Raw genomic sequence first — 21,251 nt, 5'->3', positions numbered from 1 at the left:
TACTACTACCTGGGCGTGCCACGGGCTGGTACTGCATTCGATGATACCCTCCCGCTAGAGTCTTTCTACTTCAGACGCAATGAACCGTCTGTCCTCCCAGCTGTACCGCCTACTCTTGGTCGCTATGGGTCGACATTTGGGTGCGAGGTTGGCGAACAGAGAGGGCGGCTTGACCTTCAGGGTAGCCAGACCGCACACTGTGAGGGGCGGCTGGGACCCACCGTAGGTAAGCGTGATACTTTGGTGGTGGCACTGGAAGTCCAGACCCAAGATCACGCTCACACAGAGATCTGGCATTGTCAACAGTTTAAAATCTCTGTAATCAATGCCTTTTACCGACAACATAACCGCGCAGAAACCTGTAATTTTTGAGGTACGAGTCTTATCAGCCATGGCGATTTTGCCCTGTGTAGGGACTATCGTTAGTGAAAGTCATTTTTACCAGGCTAGGATGAATAAAGCTTTTGGTGCTCCCGCAGTCAATCAAGCATTTAACCGAACTACTTTTTACAGCTCCTGTATACTGTAGTACCGGCAGTGACCACACCTGTATATAACCCTGAGTAGGGATCTGTACTGTTTAGTTTTAGAGCAACCCTCATCCAGTAAACACCTGTTGATTGTTCCGCTGCAGTCTCTGTCGATTATTTGAAGGGCACACTACCTAAAGATTCACGGATTCAACATTGGCGACGAGGTGATTCGAACCTACCTGCAACTCTGCAGAAGAAGGCCGATTCCATCAGTGCGGGCGTCGACCATCCTGAGAGGACTTGAGCAGGCAGAGGAGGCTGTGGAGAGCTGGGCTTGGTTCTCCAGCCGCGACGATCCAGCGCAGCGGGCTGGCAGCAGGTACGGCGCAGACCCTTCCCGAACAGCGGCGGCGGGAGCCGACCGACGGCACAGAAAAAGGCCGAGCAGCATCGACGGGTAAGAGAGAGGGTAAAGCACACAGGGCGCAGCCGGGGTTGAAGACCGAGCGGCGTCAACGAGAGAGGGTGAAGCGCGCAGGGCGCAGCCGGGGTTGAAGACCGAGCGGCGTCAACGAGAGAAGCGCGCAGGAAAACGCGCAGAGCGCAGCCGGTGTTTCCAAGGCTGAGCAGCGTCCGCGGGGGAAGAAAAGAAAGCGCGGGAGATGCCATTTGGGCCGCAGCGGAGAAGGGGAGCGCGGGAGACGCCATTTTGAGCCAGCGGAGAAGAAGGGAGAGCGCGGGAGACGCCATTTTGAGCCAGCGGAGAAGAAGGGAGAGCGCGGGAGACGCCATTTTTAGCCAGTCTAACCACACCCAGAAGAGTGGCAGGGATGCAGAAGAGTGGCAGGGTCACAGCGTTCGACAATGAAGTCGAAGATTGGGCGACATATGTAGAACGCATAGAGGTGTACTGCAAAGCGAATGAAGTGCCAGCTGCCAGGAAAGCACTGGTATTGTTGAATTCCATGGGTGCAAAAACGTACGGCTTACTGCGAAACCTAGTCACCCCAGAGAAGCCAGTGGAAAAGGATTTTGAAAGCATAGTGGCAATCCTACAGGACAACTTAAACCCCACACCGCTGCTGATAGCAGAAAGATTTAAGTTTCACAAAAGGAACCAGCATAAAGACGAAAGTAATGCTGAGTATTTAACGGAACTGCGCAAGCTATCGAAACACTGCCAGTTTGGAACGGGACTAGCAGATACTTTAAGGGACAAGTTTGTGTGTGGGCTTCAAAGTGAAGGAACCCAGAAACGGCTTCTATCAGAAAAGGATCTTACGCTGGACAAGGCTTTCAACATGGCAGTATCACACGAAGCAGCCGCATGGGGCGCTGCAGAGCTACAACGGAGACCGCAAGAATATGGCACAAATGAAATGTCATATGGAGCAGTGAAGTGTTATCGCTGCGGCAGAACAACACACGACCATAAGGATTGTTGGTTCAAGGACCAAGTGTGCAGACAGTGTGGAAAAGCAGGACACATAGTAAGAGTCTGCAGGTCGGGAAAGAAAACCAGCAGCAAGAAACCTCCACAGGAGAAGTACAAAAAGGTACATAAGGTGACGGAGAGTAGTTCAGATGAACAGAAAAGTGATACAGACTCCGGAAGCAAGGAGCTGGGTTATCTGGAGGAAAATGCTTCAAAGATTGATCTGGCCCAGGCGTACCTGCAAATGGAGGTAGAAGAAGCCTTGAAACAGTACCTCACGATCAACACTCATAAAGGTCTCTACCAATACAACCGGCTGGTGTTCGGGGTAGCATCAGCTCCGGCTATTTGGCAAAGGGCAATGGATCAAGTCCTGCAAGGGATTCCAGGGACCCAGTGTTATTTGGATGACATCCTGGTCACGGGCGAAAATGACAGTGATCACCTCGCCAACCTGGAGCAGGTGCTCACTAGATTGAAGGAATATGGGCTCCGAGCTAATCGCCACAAATGCGAGTTTTTCCAGAAGCAGATCTCGTATTGTGGCCACATTATTGATGAAGAGGGGTTACATAAGTCCCCTGAAAAGATTGAGGCAGTAGTCAAGGCTCCAGCACCGGAAAATGTGTCACAACCGAGGTTGTTCCTCGGGCTGGTGAACTACTACCATAAGTCCTTGCCGAATTTGTCTACGTTACTACACCCACTGAACACCCTACTGCAAACAGGGGTACCTTGGAAGTGGAATGACGAATGTAAATGAGCTTTCCAGAAGTGCAAAGAATTGATCACATCAAAAGAGGTGTTGGCTCATTTCAACCCAGCACTACCAATTCGGTTGGCGTGTGATGCATCACCCTATGGTATTGGAGCGGTGCTGTCGCACAAATTCCCGGACGGCTTGGAGAGGCCAGTAGCCTTTGCGTCTCGGTCACTAACCTCAGCCGAGCGTAACTACGCCCAGATTGACAGGGAGGCCCTTAGACTAGTGTGGGGAGTGAAAAAGTTCAACCACTATCTGCACGGGCAGAAGTTCACCTTGCTGACTGACCACCAACCACTTGTCTCCATCTTTAATCCAAAGAAGGGCGTTCCGGTGATGACTGCGCAACGGCTACAAAGATGGTCCCTTTTTCTAGGGGCGAACCAATATGAAATAGAGTACAAGGGCACGAAACAGCATGGAAACGCTGATGGGCTATCACGCCTGCCACTGCCTACTGCGGAGGAAGCACCAGCAGTGGACCCTGTCGAAATATTTTATTCGACTATAATTGAACGCTTGCCAGTAACTAACGCGGATATAGAGGAGACCCGAAATGACCCGACACTGTCTCGGGTATATGATTTGACGGTGAAGGGATGGCCAACACATGGCGACTCACTGTTGCCAGCATTCTCATCCAGAAGAGAACAGCTGTCAGTATGCCAGGGGACCTTGATGTGTGGATCCAGAGTTGTAATTCCACCCAAGTTAAGGTGGAGAGTGCTCAATGAGCTTCACGAAGGCCATCTGGGAGGGGTGAAAATGAAAAGCCTTGATAGGACTTATGTGTGGTGGCTGGGGATTGATCAGCAAATCGAGGACCTGACAAAGAGCTGCTCAGGATGCCAGAAGGTCCAAAATGTACCACCACATGCCCCTCTACACCCATGGGAGTGGCCCTCCTCTCCATGGCAACGGGTGCATATTGATTTTGCTGGTCCATTCATGGACTCAATGTTCTTAATAGCCGTGGATGCGCACTCGAAATGGCCTGAGGTGATCAAAATGTCCTCCACCACCACGGAGAAAACGATTGCAGTCCTACGGACCATATTTGCCAGGAACGGCTTGCCAGAGCAGATTTGCTCTGATAACAGACCACAGTTTGTGTCCGAAGAGTTTCGGAAATTTATGAAAAGGAATGGGGTAAGGCATTACACATCCGCCCCGTATCATCCAGCCACAAATGGATTGGCTGAGAGGTTCGTACAAACCTTTAAAAAGGCCGTAAGGGCCATGTGCGATGATGACATTCCACTGCAGCATAAGGTGGACAATTTCCTGTTAGCCTACAGAAATGCGACACATGCAGTTACCAACCAGACCCCAGCTATGATGTTCTTTAACCAAAGGTTGAGATCTCGTCTGGATTTGCTCAGACCAAATGTACGAAGAAATGTTGAGAATAAGCAATTCCAGCACATCAATGAGAAGCCGACAAGGAGCTTCAATGTAGGGCAACCAGTCTTGGCCCGCGACTACCGAACAGAGAAATGGCAACCAGGAACGATATGCACACGGCAGGGGCCACTAATGTACACAGTGAATGTTGGGGAGAACATTGTGAGACGCCATGTCGACCAGATCCTAACGTCACAGGAACGAGTCAACCCCATGTCTCGCGTACCTGGTAATGAACCCGATATACAGGTAGCATCTACCCCAGAAACAATAGCATCGGAAGCTGATGAACCAACCGACGACAGGGGGCCAGAATCGCCTCCGCACCAAGAGCAAGACACTCAGGAAAGGCGTTATCCAGAAAGGATCAGGAAGCCGCCCCAAAGACTAAATTTATAAATGGACTATTTTCAGTTAATGTTGCATGTTAAAAGTGTTAATTGTTAAATGAATGTTATGGTACTGTTAATCTAAAAGGGGAGGGATTGTAGTGTATGTGCCTTTAAGGGGAGAACTACTTTTTACAGCTCCTGTATACTGTAGTACCGGCAGTGACCACACCTGTATATAACCCTGAGTAGGGATCTGTACTGTTTAGTTTTAGAGCAACCCTCATCCAGTAAACACCCGTTGATTGTTCCTCTGCAGTCTCTGTCGATTATTTGAAGGACACACTACCTAACGATTCACGGATTCAACAATCATAACTTCCTTGCTTTTGTACTCTATGGGCTGGATTTTGATACTGGGGTGGGCTGGGGTCGTGTAATCTGCATTTCATGTTAGCCACCTGATTCTAACTCAATGTGGGAAAATGATGCCATTTTAACTTAATTGGCCAATTGAGTTCCGACGAGTTTTTCCAGTCTGAAAGTCATCTCCGATGACGTCATCATTGCTGCTGCATTTAAGGTCTGCATCAAGCCTTGCTTCTTCTGCAAACTGCCAAGCTTTTGCCCTTGCATGTTAGAGGCACCTGCAGGAAGAATGGCCAGCCAGAGACCTAGGTCTGCACCCCGCTTTGATGACATTGCCCTGCAGGCTTTAGCAGAGGGAGCAAGAGCAAATAAAGAGGTGCTCTTCCCTTCTTTAGGGAGGAAGAAGCCTCCCCAGCAAACCAAGGCTGTGTGGATCCAGGTGGCAGAGGAGGTCAACTCTTTGTCAATATCCCGCAGAACCTGGCTTCAGTGCAGGAAGAGGTTTCATAACCTTCTGCGCACTGGAAATGTAAATATGAATTTCCCATCACCCTCAATCTGATCCCCATTGCCTCTCCTCACCAGCACTCAGCTTTAGCAATCTCTTCCTCCACATCCCACTTGACACTGACATCCATGCACCCTTACCCATTCCCTCTCTCTCTATGGTCACATTCACCTAACTATTCGACTATGCAGCCTTCACACTCCCTATCACTGTGATGCAATTACAACTTACAACACACAGGGGGAGCCCTTGGTCTTGCCACCTCACTCCAGCTTTGTCTCCTTCTAAGCATCTATGCTATGGATTCTCTACACTCACTCCTTCATTCTCACTCAAACTCCACTTGTCTCCCTCATTGCAGGAAAAGAGAGCTCACAATAAGAGGGAAAGAGCGAGGACAGGAGGAGGGCCACGCTCAGTAGCCCAGCTCACCACCTGGGAGGAGGCGGACCTGGAGATCGTAGGAGTGGAGGAAGATTCCCAAGTGGGGGACGGACAGACGGGTGCATCACAGCAAGCTGGTGACAGAATAGTTTTCCATCTCTCTCAATGACATTGCATGAGTCGCTGATAATGATTCTGAAGTTCTAACAGATGGACTTATGATCATCTGCAATATGCAATGTGCGCATGTAACCTTGGCCTCACATCTCTGACTCTTTACTCCCCCACAGGGCCATCGCAAGCACCCATCCAGGAGGAAGAGCATGAGCCTCAAGACTCCTCAGAGGAAGCTGCAACCTCTGAGGGCGTAGCATCAGCAGAATTCACTGCACCCAGCACCAACGCAGACATTCACACCTCGGAGGGAACATCGCGAGATAGAGTAGTGTTGTCACCTGGTGTATCACAGCTCAAGTGAGCATCAGCAGGTTGTGAAGACAGGGACAGCAGTGGAGAGTCCTAGTCGGAGGGCGCAGGACTCTGCCAGCTTGGCTCAGCTGCATGTCGACCCTCAGCCTCTGGGTCCATCCATAAGATCAGCAGTGATGGAACTCCAGGAATAGATTCAGGAGTCTCTGGCAGGTTTTGTCTCCAGGGTCGCTGCAAGTGTGGAGCAAATGGAGGAGTCCATTGCGAACATGAGCAGAGCCTTTGTGGAGTCATTGGCGCATGAACGCAACACCATGGAAAGGATGGCAACCTCCATGGAGGTGATAAGTCGCCAGAGTGCAAAAAACATGGTGAGTGTTCTGAATAGAATGACATCTCTGGAGGAGCGATGGTCATCTATTGAACAGAGAAACCAGACCTTCATGGAAGTCCTTCTGAGTAGGACTGCAGTGCAGATACGGATCCCCATGGCCCCCCTTGACGTGCAGCAAGGTGCTCTCAAGCCACTTGCAAGTACTGAAGGGGACCTGACCCATGAAAGGGAAGTTGATGGCAGACATCAAGGAAGTGGGGGCTCCTCTCCAAGCGCTCACACTTCCATGCCACTGCAGAGCCTTCGGTCAGAGCCCCACCAGAGTCCACACCCAACTGAGTTTGGCGTCTCAACCCCTGCACAGCCGCAGGAGCAGCAGACTGTTGGCGAGCCCTCACAGGTTCGCAACCTCAGAGGATGCCCGCCAAAGGTGTTGAGACAGGAGCAGCAAGAAAGTGAGCAAGGGGCCTCCATATCTGCTGAAGCCACAGGGGAAGCACCACGTAGGAGCATGCGTAAGAGCAAGATACTGCACAAATAGTCACAAGGGTAGTCACTTGGGTGAAATTTGATGTTTTGTTAAAAAGCCATCAGATGATTACTGTAAATAAAAAATCTGATGGCTACTGCTGTAGTTGTGGCATGTGTCATTTCGTGAATGGGACTTCCACATTGAGGACTTAGGATTACTTGCAATTGTCAGTATGGTGGTCAAATTGCTAGGAATGCTGGTTCTTGGCCATTGTCGATGCTCAGGTACGAAGCTGTGAGGCAAAAGTGCTTGATTAGCTAGGCTAAACAAATCTGGCCAAGATGAGTGCGTTCCTTGCATCCCGGGCAGCAATGTTCTCGCGTACTGCTGCCGCTGGTTGATGGGCCTCTGCAAGATGTTCGTTTTCGCTCTCCTCCTCCTCATCTGAGGAGGATATGTGAGGAGCCACTTGGTCCTCAGGAATCTGCAAGCCCGACGCTGTGCCACATTGTGAAGTGCACAGCAAACCAGGACGATTCTGGAGACCCTGGCTGCTGAGTAATGCAGGGCTCCATCTGATCTATCCAGGCATCTGAAGCGCATCTTCAGCAAACCGATGGTTTTCTCGATTATGGCTCTGGTGGACGTGTGGCTGGAGTTGTAGCTCTCCTCAGCTTCATTGGATGGGCTCCTCAACGGCCTCATTAGCCACGTCTTCAGGGGATAGCCCTCGTCTCCAAGTAGCCATCCGTTAAGTTGGTCTGGCAGACTGAATAGTGGAGGCACACTAGACTGGCGCATTATGAAGGAGTCATGGCAACTGCCAGGGTACTTGGCACAAACATGCAAAATTCCCTTCTTGTGGTCACACAGCAGCTGAACGTTAAGGGAGTGGAAGCCCTTGCGGTTGACAAAAATACCTGGATTGTGACGGGGTGCCTTAAGGGCCACGTGTGCAGTCAACGACGCCCTGCACCCTTGGAAAGCCTGCCAGATTAGCGAATCCAATCGCACGCGCCGTGACACTTGCTTGATCCTTGGTGAAATGGATGTGATTGTGCGCGATGGCAAAGAGGGCATCGGTTACCTGTGTGATGCAAGTGTGTGCGGCCGCCTGGGAAATGACGCTGATGTCTGCTACTGATCCCTGGACTGAGCCGGAGGCAGAAAAGTTGAGTGCGGTGGTGACTTTGACGGCCACTGGTAAGGGTTGTCCACCTGGTCCTCTGGGCTCCAGGTCTTACTGCAGCATTGCGCAGATGTCACCCACTACCTCTCACGAAAATCGGAGCCGCCTTTGACACTGCTGCTCAGACATGTTGAGGTAGCTGACCCTGTGTCTGTAGACCCTGTTTGGGGGGTATCTCCTGTGCTGACGGGCTTCCATGCGCTGGCCCCTTCTGGCCTGTGCAGCTTCAGGTGGGTGGGCAACAGCTTGGCGCTCCTGTTGTTGCTGCTGCTGTTGGTGCTGCTGCTGTTCCTGGTTCTGCCGGTGCCGCGGCTGGTCTTTGTCCTCATCTAATGTCCAGAAGGGAAGGAAATAAATGCCTCCCATGCTTCTGGTATATGCCTCAATTGAGGAAGCGCTCAGTCAAGGTGGCGAGAGGGGTTTCCCAGGAGGTCACACTGGAGATGGGTGTCAGGCTCCAAACTTCCACAGCTGTGGTTATGCCTTCTAAAAGTTCCCCCAGACCTGAGACAACAAAGTCCTGCCACCTGCAAATGATGGCTGATCAAATCTCCTATTTAATGGTTGAGCTGCAGCTTATAGTCAGCAATCCAATTGTGCTCCCGCCAGGTTTCACCGTCGTGTTTCAGAACAGGCGTGCTTCACGTGGGAAAAGGGTTAAAATCACAAAGGCCTATCAAAATGGCATTATAGAGGCATTATAGTGCTTGTTAAGGGCCTTAACGACCTATCCCACCTCTTGGAGGCGGGACAGAGACGGGACCAGTAGACACAATTTAATGAAAATTGCTTGGAGGCGAGTTTGGGCCCGCCCGCCAGTTTTTGTAATTTTAACCCCCCACATGCCTCCAATCCCGCCTCAACGGCCCGATGAAATTCGAGCCCCATGCCTCTATTTATGAAGCCCAAGATCCCATATGCTTTTTTAACCACTTTCTCAACCTGCCCTGCCACCTTCAACAATCTGTGCACACATACCCCCAGGTCTCTCTGTTCATGCACCCCCTTTAGGATTGTAGACTTTAGTTTATATTGCCTCTCCTCATTCTTTCAACCAAAATGCATCACTTCGCACTTTTCTGCGTTAAATTTCATCTGCCACGTGTCCGCCCATTTCACCAGCCTGTCTATGTCTTCTTGAAGTCTATCACTCTCCTCCTCACTGTTCACTATACTTCCAAGTTTTGTGTCATCTGCAAATTTTGAAATTGTGCCCAAGTCCAATTCATTAAAAGATATCAAGAAAAGCAGTGATTCTAGTACCGACCCCTGGGGAACACCACTGTATACCTTCCTCCAGTCCAAAAAACAACCGTTCACCACTACTATGTTTTCTGTCACTTAGCCAATTTCGTATCCATGTTGCCACTGTCCCTTTTATTCCATGGGCTTCAACTTTGCTGGTAAGCCTATTATGTGGCACTTTATCAAATGCCTTTTGGAAGTCCATGTATACCACGTCAATCACATTGCCCTCATCAGCGCTCTCTGTTACCTCATCAAAAAACTCGATCAAGTTAGCTAAGCACAATTTGCCTTTAACTTAATTCATCCACACTTGTCCAAGTGACTGTTAATTTTGTCCGATTATCATTTCTAAAAGCATCCCCACTACCGAGGTTAAAATGACTGGCCTATAGTTGCTGGGTTTATCCTTACACCTTTTTTTTTAAACAAGGGTGTAACATTTGCAACTCTCAAGTCTTCTGGCACCACCCCCATATCTAAGGAGGATTGGAAGATTATGGCCAGTACCTTCATGCTTTCCTCCTTAACTTCCCTCAGCAGCCTAGGATTCATCCCATCCGGTCCTGTGACTTACCAACTTTAAGTACAGGTAGCTTTTCTAGTACCTCCTGTTTATCAATTTTTATCACATCCAGTATCTCCACTACCGCCACTTTCTCTATGACTTTGGCAGCATTTTCTTTGTTGAGTTTGAAGATCAGCCATGATCTCATTGAATGGCGGAGCAGGCTTGAAGGGCCGTGTGGCCGACTCCTGCTCCTATTTGTTATGTTCTTAAAAATTCTTGTGTATGCCACACACTTCATGTCCATAAGTGCTATTTCTTATAACACTTTTTAGGTCAGCATTTATGTCAACATTCAATATAGAGAACCATCACAGTTTCTTGATGAATCAATCAAATCACTCAAAATGCCTTTAAAAAAATTATTTATCCACCATTTTTCCCCAATAACTGAAATTTCTAATGTCCAAAATAAAGTTTTAAACAAAATTTTAAAAGAATTTCATATTTCACAATAACACAGTTACATTTTGTCATTGAATTGTCTTTTAATACCTTCACTTGAAGGCCTCAGCCTCTCCTAAAAACCTGGATGCTGGCATGGATAGCTTTCCCCAAAGCAGTTACTCTGCAAGTTGAGGCAGGTCCTGCAGTCTGAGCCCATGCAGTGTGCAGAAATTCCCAGGACACATCAGTAGCATTTAGCGAGCCAAGCAATAAAATGCTTGTCTCTCAAATTTGAAAAAAAATAAATAAAAATAAAATAAAATAAATAAATCGCTGGTTATTTTTCAAAATTATTTCAAGAAAAGCCAGACAATACATTTCAAAAGCAATATTCATGTAAAATTTATACAGCTGTGTGGGTGTATGAATGAACGGAAGAGGGAAACATGGCAGATTACTGGTTACACACCTGTAGTAGCTTTTGTTGGTCTTGAATTTGGCTCTAAAAGACATCAGAAAGTTCCTTAAATTGTGAGATAGAGTCTTCGCTCATTCTAAACTTACAAAAAACAATTTGAATTCTGAAAACAAAGAGAAATCATTTAATAGTCCCTTATTATCATCACCTTTGTTTTGTTGATAGTAAGTGTAAACATTCTAATTACTGACACCGAGAGGGGGAAGGAGAGACAAGAAAGATGAACAGACTGATAGAGATACATTTTCAGGACCAATCACAAAACACCAAATTTAACATTTACAAAGATCTCTCATAAGTTATAAGCCAGTATTGAGAGACCTGGGATGGTGCCCCGCCCCACACCCCGAACCCATCCAGAGCTGTTTCGCATCTCCCTCTCCTCAACTCAGACACCACAGCGCCAAATCTCACAATCCACCCCAGTTCTGCCAAACTCTAGGACCCCACCTCAGTGCTGCGAAAGATCAGGTCCATCCCCCAGTGTTAACAATACTTGCATTTATATAGCATTTAACATAGTAAAACGTCCCAAGGCACGTTACAGGAGTATTATCATACAAAGTTTGACATCGGGGCACATAAAGAGATATTGGGACAGGTGACCAAAAGCTTGGTCAAAGAAGTAGGTATTAAGGAGCATCTTAAAGGGAAGAGAGGTGGAGAGCTTTAGGGAGGGAATTCCAGAGCTTAGGGCCCAAGCAGCTGAAGGCACAGCTACCAATGGTGGGGTGAAGGAAATCGGGGATGCACCAGAGGCCAGAATTGGAGAAACACAGAGGTCTCGGAGGGTTGTAGGGCTGGAGGAGGTTACAGAAAAAGGGACGGGGAGGCCATGGTGGGATTTAAATACAAGGTTGAGAATTTTAAATTCAAGGCTTTGTTGGACCGGGAGCCAACGTCGGTCAGCGAGCACAGGGGTGATGGGTGAACAGGACTTGGTGCGAGTTAGGATACAAACAGCAGAGTTTTGGATGAGCTCAAGTTTATGGAGGGTGAAAGATGGGAGGTCGGCCTGGAGAGCATTTCAATAGTTGAGTCTGGAGGTATAAAATGCATGGATGAGGGTTTCAGCAGCAGATGGGCTGAGGCAGGGGGCAGAGATGGACAATATTACGGAGGTGGAAGTAGGCGGTCTTGGTGAAGGAGAGGATATGGGATCGGAAGCTCAGCTCAGGGTCAAATAGGATGCCGAAGTTGCAAGCAATCTAGTTCTGGCTCAGTGGCCAGGGAGGGGGATGGAGTCAGTGGCCAGGGAGGGGGATGGAGTCAGTGGCTAGGGAACGGAATTAACAAGTTCCAAGACCATCCGAGTGCAGCTAAATCCTCTCTCCAAACTAATACAGCTAAATACCAGATATTAACTCAAACTGACACATCTGGTATGCCATCTTGCCATGTATTTGCAGGTTTAAAATTTATACAGAGGTAAAAGAATACAAATATATAAGTTGATCTCCTGCGGTGTTATAGACGGGGAGTCAAGACCAAGTGTACTTCAGGTGAAGCAGAGCTAGAGGGTATGGTAGCACAGTGGTTATGTTACTGGACTAGTAAGGAACCAACGACACAGGTAGAAGTAGGAATGAGGTTCTGCTGAGGGAGTTTGAGGAGCTAGGATCCAAATTAAAAAGCAGAACCTCAAAGGTAATAATCTCTGGATTGTTACCTGAGCCACATGCAAATTGGCATAGGAACAAACAGTTTAGAGGTTTAAATGCGTGGCTCAAAGAATGGTGTGGGAGCTAGGGGGGACTTTAATCTACATATAGACTGGGCAAACCAAATTTTCAGTAATAGTGTGGAGGACGAATTCATGGAATGTATGCAAGATAGTTTTCTAGATCAGTATGTTGAGGAACCAACTAGGGAACAGGCTATTTTAGATCTAGTATTGTGCAACGAGAAAGAGTTAATCAATAACCTTGTAGTAAAGGGGCAGTTAGGGAAGAGTGACCATAAAATGAAGAATTTTGTACTGAGTTTGAAAGTGATTTAGTTAAATCCGAAACAAGGGTCTAAAATCTAAACAAAGCAAACTACGTAGGTATGAGGGGCGAGTTGGCTAAGGTAGATTGGGAAACTACATTAAAAGGTATGACAGCAGGCAAGCAATGGCTAGTATTTAAAGAATTAATACATAATTTACAACAAATATACATTCCTAAAAGGCATAAAAACCCCACAGGAAAAGGTGGTCCAACCGTGGCTGACAAGAGAAGTTAAAGATAGTATTAAATCAAAGGAAGAGGCTTATAATGTTGCCAAAAATAGTAAGCCTGAGGATTGGGACGATTTTAGAATTCAGCAAAGGAGGACCAAGAAATTGATAAAGGGAAAATAGAATATGAAAGTCAACTACCAAGAGACATAAAAACAGACTGTAAAAGCTTCTATAGGTATGTAAAAAGGAAAAGATTAGCGAAAGTAAATGTGGATCCCTTACAGGCTGAGACAGGAGAAATTATAATGGGGAATAAGGAAATGGCAGAGAAATTAAACAATTACTTTGTGTCTGTCGTCACGGAAGAAGACGCAAAAAACTTCCCGGAAATAGTGGAGAACGAAGGGTCTAGCGAGAATGAGGAACTGAAAGAAATCAGTATTAGTAAAAAAAATAATACTGGAGAAATTAATGGGACTGAAAGCCGATAAATCCCCAGGACCTGATGGTCTACATCCTAGGGTTTTGAAAGAGGTGGCTATAGAGATAGTGGATGCATTGGTTGTCATTTTCCAAAATTCCATAGATTCTAGAACGGTTCCCGTGGATTGGAAGGTAGCAAATATAACACCATTATTTAAGAAAGGAGGGAGAGAGAAAACAGGGAACAACAGACCAGTTAGCCTGACATCAGTAGTAGGGAAAATGCTAGAATATATTATTAAGGACGTGGTAACACAGCACTTAGAAAAATAATAATAGGATTGGGCAGTGTTAACACAGATTTATGAAAGGGAAACCACGTTTGACAAATCTGTTAAGAGTTTTTTGAGGTTGTAACTAGCAGAATAGATAAGGGGAAACCAGTGGATGTGGTATATTTGGTATTTTCTGAAGGCTTTTGATAAGGTGCCACACAAGAGGTTATTAAACAAAATTAGGGCTCATGGGATTGTGGGTAATATACTAGCATGGATTGCGGATTGGTTAACGGACAGAAAACAGAGAGTAGGAATAAATGGGTCATTTTCAGGTTGGCAGGCTGTAACTAGTGGAGTATCAAAAGGATCAGTGCTTGGGCCTCAACTATTCACAATCTATATCAATGATTTAGATGAGGGGACCAAATGTAATATATTCAAGTTTGCTGATGATACAAAGCTGGGTGGGAATGTAAGTTGTGAGGAGGATGCAAAGAGGCTTCTAGGAGATATAAACAAGCTAAGTGAGTGGGCAAGAACATGGCAAATGGAATATAATGTGGAGAAATGGGAAGTTATCCACTTTGGTAGGAAAAACAGAAAAGCAGAGTACTTTTTAAATGGTGAGAGATTGGGAAATGTTGGTGTTCAGATGGACCTCGGTGTCCTTGTACATGAATCACTGAAAGTTAATATGCAGGGACAGCAAGCAATTAGGAAAGCAAGTGGTATGTTGGCCTTTATTACAAGAGGATTTGTGTATAAGAGTAAAGACATCTTACTGCAATTATATAGAGACCACACCTGGAGTATTGTGCACAGTTTTGGTCTCCTTACCTAAGGAAGGATATACTTGTCAGAGGGAGTGCAACAAAGGTTCACCAGACTGGTTCCTGGGATGGGGGGATTGTCCTATGAGGAGAGATTGAGTAGACTCGGCCTATATTCTCTAGAGTTTAGAAGAATGAGAAGTGATCTCATTGACACATACAAAATTCTTACAGGGCTTGACAGGGTAGATGCAGGGAGGATGTTTCCCTGGTTGAGGAGTTTAGAACCAGGGGTCACAGTCTCAGAATAAGGGGTTGGCCATTTAGGACTGAGATGAAGAGAAATTTCTTCACTCAGAGGGTGGTGAATCTATAGAATTCTCTACCCCAGAGGGCTGTGGAGGCTCAGCCGTTGAGTACATTTAAGACAGGGATTGATAGATTTTTGGATATTAAGGGAATCAAGGGATATGGGGATAGTGCAGGAAAGTGGAGTTAGAGTCATAGAGTCATAGAGTTTTACAGCACAGAAAGAGGCCCTTCGGCCCATCGTGTCTGCGCCGCCCATCCATCCCTGTCCAGTCTAATCCCATTTTCCAGCATTTGGTCCATAGCCTTGTATGCAATGGCATTTCAAGTGCTCATCCAAATGCTTCTTGAATGTTGTGAGGGTTCCTGCCTCCACCACCCTTTCAGGCATTGAGTTCCACATTCCAACCACCCTCTGGGTGAAAAAGTTCCTCCTCAAATCCCCTCTAAATCTCCTGCCCCTTACCCTGAATCTATGCCCCCTTGTTATTGACCCCCCCACTAAGGGGAAAAGTTCCTCTTTATCTACCCTATCTATGCCCCTCATTATTTTGTACACCTCAATCAGGTCCCCCCTCAGCCTTCTCTGCTCCAAGGAAAACAACTCCAGCCTGTCCAGCCTCTCTTCATAGCTGAGGCGCTCCATCCCAGGTAACATCCTGGTGAATCTTCTCTGCACCCTCTCCAAAGCAATCACATCCTTCCTATAGTGAGGCGACCAGAACTGCACACAGTACTCCAGCTGTGGCCTCACCAGCGTTTTGTACAGCTCCATCATAACCTCCCTGCTCTTATAGTCTATGCCTCGGCTAATGAAGGCAAGTATCCCATATGCCTTTTTAACCACCTTATCTACCTGCTCCGCTGCCTTCAGGGATCTATGTACATGTACACCAAGGTCCCTCTGACCCTCTGTACTTCCTAGGGTCCTACCACTCATTGTGTATTCCCTTGCCTTATTTGTCCGTCCAAAATGCATCACCTCGCACTTTTCAGGGTTAAATTCCATTTGCCACTTTTCCGCCCATCTGACCAACCCGTTTATATCGTCCTGTAGCCGGAGGTAGAAGATCAGCCATGATCTCATTGAATAGCGGAGCAGGCTCGAGGGGCCAAATGGCCTACTCCTGCTCCTATTTTTTATGTTCTTAAGTTCTTATGACATGTACTTGGAAAAAGCTGGGGTGTTTGACTAAATTGAGCAGCTCTTTCAAAGATCCAGCACAGGTACGATGGGCTGAATGACCTTCTCTGCTGTAAGAATCGATGTACTCTGAAAGTGCAGAAAGACAACGTCAATTGACCTCGTCAAAAAAATAAAGTAGATTAGTCAGATATGACCTACTCTTCACAAACCCTTGCTATTCTCGTTGATCAGCATACTTGTTGAAGTTCAGGCTTACGCTGGTAAGTGGCAGGTAACATTTGCGCCACAGAAGTGCCAGGCAATGACTATCTCCAACAAGCGAGAGTCTAACCGCCTCCCCTTGACGTTCAACAGTATTACCATCGCCGAATCCCCCACCATCAACATCCTGGGGGGTCACCATTGACCAGAAACTTAACTGGACAAGCCACATAAATACTGTGGCAACAAGAACAGGTCAGAGGCCAGGTATTCTGCGGTGAATGTCTCACCTCCCGACTCCCCAAAGCCTTTCCACCATCTACATGGCATAAGTCAGGAGTGGGGTGGAATACTCTCCACTTGCCTGGATGAGTGCAGCTCCAACAACACTCAAGCAGCTCAACTCCATCCAGTACAAAGCAGCCTGCTTGATTGGCACCCCATCCACCACCTTAAACATTCACTCCCACCACCACCAGCGTACCATGGTTGCAGTGTGGACCATCTACAAGGCAGCAACTTGCCTAGGCTTCTTCGGCAACACCTCCCAAACCCGCAACCTCTACCACCTAGAAGGACAAGGGCAGCAGGCGCATGGGAACACTACCACTTCCAAGTTCCCCTCCAAGTCACACACCATCCTGACTTAGAAGTATATCGCCGATCCTTCATCGTCGCTGGGTCAAAATCCTGGAACTCCCTCCCTAACAGCACTGTGGGAGTACCTTCACCACATGGACTGCAGCGGTTCAAGAAGGCGACTCACCACCACCTTCTCAAGGGATGGGCAATAAATGCTGGCCTTGCCAGCAACGCCCACATCCCATATACCAATAAAAAAAGTGCTCAGTCGTTCTGTCTATGATTATAGATTTGGGTAACTTCCTCACAACTGATGTAGTTACCTGGTTTTGCCCTCCTGTCCTTCTTAAATAATGGAGTGATATTTGCACTTTTCCAATTCAAAAGGCACAATTCATGAATCCAGAGCATTTTGAAAAATTACAACTAATGCATCTGCAATTTCCTCACCTATTTCTTTTAATATCCTGGGTGGAAACCATCAGGTCCTGGAAATATGTTTCATTATTTTCTCCATTATCATTCTTTTTCTTATATTAAATCCACAAAATTCCTCCCCTCAAGTTATTTTAAGGTTTCTTTTTACCACTGCTATTTTGTCCTCTTCCTCCACTGTGAAAATGGATACAAAGTACTCATTTAACAAGTCTGCCATTTCCTTATTATCTATTATAGTCTCGCCTACATCTGTCTTTAATGGGTCCACATTCCCATTTACCACTCTCTTTTTCTCAACATATTTATAAAAACTTTTGTTTTTGGTTTTAACATCTCTTCCAAGTTTTTTCACATTCCTTTTTGCACCTATTACAACAACTTGCATTTATATAGTGCCTTTAACGTAGTAAAACTTCCCGTGGCGCTTCACAGGAGTGTTATAAGACAAATAATTGACACTGAGCAACATACAAAATTATGGCCAATGCTCCAGTCCTGTACAGCACACAGTAACACAACAATGTGTATTTATATAGAACCTTTAATGTAGTAAAATGTCCCAAGGCGCTGCACAGGAGTATTTTGAGACATCAAATTTGACACCGATCCACATAAGGGTAAATTAGGGCAGCTGACCAAAAGCTTGGTCAAAGAGGTAGATTTTAAGGAGCATCTTGAATCAGAGACTAAGGTCCAGAACTTAAATAAAGGGAATTACGAGGGTATGAGACGGGAATTGGGTAAGATTGATTGGGTGGTGTTTCTGGGGGGATTGACAGTGGATAGACAATGGCAAGCATTCAAAGATAGAATGGAAGAATTCCAGAACATGTTTATACCGGTTTGGCACAAAAATAAACCTAAAAAGGTGACTCAACCGTGGATAACGAGGGAAATTAGGGACAGCATAAAATCAAAAAAAAGGGCATATCAACTGGCAAAAAAAAGCACCAGACCGGAAGATTGGGGGCAGTACAAGATACAGCAAAAGAGGACAAAGGGATTAATCAGGAAGGGGAAAATAGAATACGAAAGTAAACTTGCAGCAAACATAAAGACAGACTGCAAAAGCTTTTATCGGTATATCAGGAGGAAAAGACTGGTAAAATCCCAAGTCGGTCCCTTGCAGTCCGATTCGGGAGAATATATAATGGAGAATAAGGAAATGGCAGACCAATTAAACTCATACTTTGGTTCTGTATTCACAAAGGAGGACACAAATAACCTCCCAGGAATATCGGCAAACATAGGGACTAATGAGAGGGAGGAGCTGACAGAAATTAGTATCTCTAGGGATATGGTGCTGGGTAAGTTGAGGGGACTGAAGGCCGACAAATCCCCGGGGCCTGATAAACTACATCCTAGGGTACTTAAGGAGGTGGCCCTGGAGATAGCAGATGCTCTAAGGATCATCTTCCGGAACTCCATTGACTCGGGAACAGTACCCGTGGATTGGAGGGTAGCTAATGTTACCCCAATATTTAAAAAGGGGGGTAGAGAGAAAGCAGGGAATTATAGACCAGTAAGCCTTACATCGGTTGTGGGCAGAATGCTAGAGTCCATTATTAAGGATAAAATAGCGGAGCACTTGACAAATGGGGAAAGGATCGGACAGAGTCAACATGGATTTACAAAGGGTAAATCGTGTTTGACTAATCTGCTGGAATTTTTTGAGGAAGTAACTGGTAAAATAGATGGGGGAGAGCCAGTGGATGTGGTGTACCTTGACTTCCAGAAAGCCTTCGATAAGGTTCCACACAAAAGATTATCATGCAAAATTAAGGCTCATGGGATTGGGGGCAAAGTATTAACGTGGATAGAGAACTGGCTGGCGGATAGAAAACAGAGAGTTGGAATAAACGGCTCGTTTTCGGAGTGGCAGGCAGTGACCAGCGGGGTGCCGCAAGGATCTGTCCTGGGACCCCAGCTGTTCACAATATATATAAATGATCTGGATCAGGGAATTGGATGCAATATTTCCAAATTCGCTGACGACACTAAACTAGGAGGAGGGGTGGGCTCTGATGAGGATGTCAGGAGGCTACAGTGCGATTTGGACAGGTTGGGGGAATGGGCGGATACGTGGCAGATGCACTATAATGTGGATAAATGCGAGGTTATCCACTTTGGGGGTAAAAACAGGAGGGTAGATTATTATCTAAATGGCAATAGATTGGGCGATGGGGAAGTGCAGAGGGACCTGGGTGTTCTTGTGCACCAGTCACTGAAGGAGAGCATGCAGGTGCAACAGGCGATTAAGAAGGCAAATGGTATGTTGGCCTTCATATCAAGGGGGTTCGAGTATAGGAATAGGGATACCTTACTACAGCTGTACAAGGTGCTGGTGAGACCGCATCTGGAGTATTGTGTACAGTTTTGGTCGCCCCATCTGCGGAAGGATGTTCTTGCCATGGAAAGAGTGCAACGGCGATTCACCAGGCTGATACCTGGAATGGCGGGAATGACCTACGAAGAGAGATTAAATAGTTTGGGCTTGTACTCACTGGAGTTTAGAAGATTGAGAGGGGATCTCATCGAAACATATAAAATTATGGCAGGCCTGGACAGGCTGAATTCAGAGAGAATGTTTCCAATGGCCGGGGAGCACAGAACCAGGGGCCACAGTCTAAAAATAGCGGGCAAATCATTTAAAACAGAGATGAGGAAGAATTTCTTCACTCAAAGAGTGGTGAGCCTGTGGAATTCCCTGCCACAGAGGGCTGCGAAGGCTAATTCAATAAATATTTTCAAGAGAGAATTGGATATATTTCTGAAGGCTAAGGGGATTAAGGGTTACGGAGAAAAGGCGGGGACGGGGTACTGAACTGGTAAGATCAGCTATGATCTCAGACGAAGATCAGCCATGATCTCATTGAATGGCGGAGCAGGCTCGAAGGGCCAAATGGCCTACTCCTGTTCCTATCTCTATGTTTAATCTTAAAGGAGGAAAGAGAGGTAAAGAGGCAGAGAGGTTTAGGGAGGGAGTTCCAGAACTTAGGGCCTAGGCAGCTGAAGGCACGGCCACCGATGGTTGAGCGATTCTAATCATGGATGCTCAAGAGGGCAGAATTTGAGGAGTGCAGATATCTCAGGGGATTGTGGGGCTAAAGGCGATTACAGAGATGGGGAGAGGTGAGGCCACGGAGGGATTTGAAAGCAAGGATGAGAATTTTGAAATCGAGACGTTGCTTAACCGGGAGCCAATGTCGGTCAGCGAGCACAGGGGTGATGGGCGAACGGGACTTCGTGCGAGTTAGGACACGGGCAGCCGAGTTTTGGATGACCTCAAGTTTACGTAGGGCAGAATGTGGGAGGCCAGTCAGGAGTGCGTTGGCATAGTCAAGTCTAGAGGTAACAAAGGCATGGATGAGGGTTTCAGCAGCGGATGAGCTGAGGCGGAGCGGAGACAGGCGGAAGTGGAAGTAGACGGTCTTAGTTATGCCATGGATATGTGGTTGGAAGCTCATTTCAGGGTCAAATATGACACTAAGGTTGCTGGTTCAGCCTCAGACAGATGCTAGGGAGAGGGATGGAGTTAGTGGGCAAGGAAAGGATTTTGTGGTGGGCCCGAAGACAATGGCTTCGGTCTTCCCAATAATTAATTGGAGACAATTTCTGTTCATTGGACAAGCAGCGTGTCAAATTTAGAGACCGTGGAGGGGTCGAGAGAAATGGTGGTGAGGTAGAGCTGGGTGTCATCAGCATACATGTGGAAACTGACACTGTGTTTTCAGATGTCGCCGCCAAGGGGCAGCATATAGGTGAGAAATAGGAGGGGGGGGGCAAAGGATATATCCTTGGGGGACCCCAGAGGTAACGATACAGGAGTGGGAAGAGAAGCCATTGCAAGTGATTTTCTGGCTACGATTAAATAGATAAGAATGGAACCAGGCGAGTGCAACTTTCTTTGTATCCACTTGCTGCTTTTTATACCTCTCACAGTCTACTAGATTTCCACATTTCCTCATATTTGTGCAAGCCTTTTTAGAACATAAGAACTTAATAAGAACAGAAGAATTAGGATCAGAAGTATGGGCCTTCGAGCCTGCTCCATCATTCAGTAAGATCATGGCTGATCTTCGACCTCAACACCACTATCCTGCCCGATCCCCATATCCCTTGATTCCCCGAGAGACCAAAAATCTATCGAACTCAGCCTTGAATATATGCAA

General features: G+C 46.8%; 1 protein-coding gene across 1 annotated transcript in view; it reads right to left on the bottom strand.

Moving 5' to 3' along the window:
* The window catches only part of abcc10 (ATP-binding cassette, sub-family C (CFTR/MRP), member 10), a 257,280-nt gene that overhangs the window by 207,715 nt on the left and 28,314 nt on the right, over positions 1-21,251 (bottom strand). The window contains exon 2 of the mRNA XM_085998249.1: positions 10,759-10,870. The gene's annotated coding sequence lies outside the window, so the exon portion shown is untranslated. The remainder of the gene's footprint in view (positions 1-10,758; positions 10,871-21,251) is intronic.

This window comes from Somniosus microcephalus, chromosome 9 (genome assembly GCF_052327205.1).
Source record: "Somniosus microcephalus isolate GS21.2 chromosome 9, FLI_Smic_1.0, whole genome shotgun sequence".
Classification (NCBI taxonomy): Eukaryota; Metazoa; Chordata; class Chondrichthyes; order Squaliformes; family Somniosidae; genus Somniosus; species Somniosus microcephalus.
Note: the sequence above shows the minus strand (reverse complement) of the source record. Positions and strands in the feature narration are given on the sequence as shown.